Source organism: Zingiber officinale, chromosome 6A (genome assembly GCF_018446385.1).
Source record: "Zingiber officinale cultivar Zhangliang chromosome 6A, Zo_v1.1, whole genome shotgun sequence".
Taxonomy (NCBI): Eukaryota; Viridiplantae; Streptophyta; class Magnoliopsida; order Zingiberales; family Zingiberaceae; genus Zingiber; species Zingiber officinale.
In genome coordinates this window covers 29,780,927-29,783,842 of record NC_055997.1, presented here as the reverse complement: position 1 = coordinate 29,783,842, position 2,916 = coordinate 29,780,927, and positions in this window count along the sequence as shown.

Here is a 2,916-nt window from a genome sequence, read left to right as displayed (position 1 = left end):
AAAAAGTCAACAAGGTTGACTTAAGTGGTCCGGGAACCGGATCCATTCCGGGCACCTGGATAATTAACCAAATTTCAAAATCAGTTTTTAGGAATACCTCCATACGACGCTTCCAGTGTGCGAAGTGCCCCCCCCCCCCCCCCCGAATTTTGGTGGAACAATGCTTGGTCTGGCCATCTCGTTGCTTCGATCGGTAGTTAGTCCTCCTGAAGCGCCTTGCTCTGATACCACTTGTTGGTCCCTTTGGAGGCCAATAAGAGGGGAGGGGTGAATTGCCCTGAAAAAATAAATCTAACCTTTTTCGAATTTTCAACTAAATAACAAACACTTGTAATAAAAAATAGAGACTAATTAAAAGAAAACAAACACAGGGGATTTACTTGGTTTGCAATCAGAAGAATGCTAATCCAAAACAAATACAGCGCACTATCTGATGATCTCCTTCAGGTGGAGTAGCCTCTTTACAACGTTGACAGCACAGACAGAAAAGTAAAGCGCAGAGAAACTGATTACAAGTGAAGTGAATAAACTGTGCAAATCAGTGCTATATTTATAGCACTGTTCGGGGCGCCCCTAAGGGTTCCAAGCACCCTGGGGGGATAAAACTTTATCCCCCAATGTTCAGATCGAGTCAAACCTCGATCTAGTCAAAATCCACTTTCGGGCGCTCGGAATAATTCTGGGCGCCCAGACCACTTAAGTCAACCCAGTTGACTTTTTGTGGTCCGGTTCCACTGCTTTGGTTCAGCTCGTCTCGGTCCGGGTCTTCTATTACGGCTCCACTAGCTTGGGTGATCTCGACCATCCAAAATAGGGCTCACCCGAACCCAAGTTCCGGCCTTCTCCTCGAGCAGCCTTCCTTCCCGGTTTCTCATCCCTCGAACGTCGAGTATGTTCTTCTCGTCCACCGGTGTACTCTTCCGTGGTCACCTCGTCCCTCGGATGTACCGAGCCCGTCGGCTCTCTCCCTGTGCCATCCTTCTCGTTAGCCGCATCTTACACTCGACTTCTTGTGTTCCTAAGCTTCTGCACACTTAGACACAAGGGTTAGACAAAATAGAACCTAACTTAACTTGTTTAATCACATCAAAAGTCTTTGGGGTTCCAACAGAAGCATGCGATGATTCCGAGGTACGAGAAGCCAGAGTGGAAGTTTGCTCAAGGAGAAGGCTGGAAGTTGGGTTCGGGTGAGCCCTATTCCGGATGGCCAAAATCACCCAAGCAAACAGAGCCAGAGTGAAAGACCTGGACCAAGGCGAGTAGCACCAGAGCAGAGAGCCCAGACCAGAAAAGTCAACTTTGTTGACTTTAAGGGTCTACGCGCCCGTAATGTGATATTGACCACATCATGTTTGACCGTGATCCGTTGCGAAGGGGATAAAGTTTTATTCCCTTTTAGGCGCCTGAAACCCTTCCAGGTGCCCCAACCAAGGCTATAAATATAGCCTTGGTCCAAGAAGCTAAACAGAACAAGAAAGATCCAATACAACACTTATGCTTGAGTTTGTAAGAATTTAGCTTCATCATTTGTGAGCTTTGAATGCTATAAGAGGCTTCTCCTGTAAAATACCGAAAAAGGGCAAATAACCATAAGGGAATATTCTGGAATTTTTAGAAATTTTTCGAGAATTTTTCGGAGCTCGTATAACGAGTTTACGGGGATAAATATTGGACCCCGGGAAAACCTGTTTGGGCTACCCCATGTATACGAGGAAATGTTTATATAATTATGTATATATTTATATTTATATTTCTGTTTCTTTGCTTTTCCTTGGTTTCTTTCCATTCCGAACCACTCACCCGACGGTTTCCTTTCTCGTCCTATTTCTTCCCCGATCTTCTCTTGATTCTTCATTGTGTCATTTCCTTCTTCTCCACTTCATCTTCTCATCTTCACCACGCCGTCCCTGTGCCCTAGCCATCGCTGCTAGGACAAAGCCGACACAACTCACAGCTGCACCCAAGCATCGACCGCCGCCTCGATTGCCGTTGTGCCCTACAAATCTGATGCTCGCCGTCGCTTCTCCACAGCCGCTGCTACACCTCGACCTAATCGGCGCTTTCTCCTCTGCCCTAGGGTCAGCTGCTTCTCCTCTGCCCTAATTTGGGTCGCGCACACGCCCTAGCATCAGCCGACGTTGTCGACACGAACTCTTCTCCCATTGAGCAGCGCCGGTTTTCGCTGTCAGGGAGCCCATCCCTCCTCACAACGTCTCTGCCCTAGGTCCATTTCACGATGTCGACCCTTTTGCTGGTCTATCAGTCAGAGGTACACATCTGCATGATTTGGGTTTCATCCAAGAGCAAGGATCCAAACCTAGTTCTCCACCCGTGCCCTAGACCTCACCATCGGGTCTTACTTCTTCGCCACCAGTCGTCGGCAGAGAGGAAACGAGGAGTATCGATCTAGGTAAGGCATATTTGGGTATGGTTGTTCATTGTAGGATTTTGATTTGGGCTCTTGTGATGAACTGATTGACAGTTCAATGTGGTAAAAGTCACTAAGTTCTTTGTCTTGCTGCTGGAGCAGGGAACAGTCACTACTGCCAGGGTTTTTGGGCGTGATTATGCTGTTGTATCACCGCCGAGGAGTTATAGGGTAACAAAATCTTATTTCTTATTAGACTTCATGATTAGTATAATTGATTAGGTTTTGGATTATTAATCTAATGGGTTGATTGGGGATTAAGTAACTAACCCTAATTAACCGTTGGATTTAATTTAGGTAGATTGAGGTTTATGGTTTAGGGTTTTTCCCTAAATTGTTCTTAAGGATTTTATTTAGCTATTCATTTGAGTTGTAGCTAAATAATATATATATATATATAGACATAGGACTTTGACGCGAGATGAGTATCTTGAAGTCGGATTTGGACTGAATTGGACCTTTCTATTTGGAGGCGGGTACCTTGACTT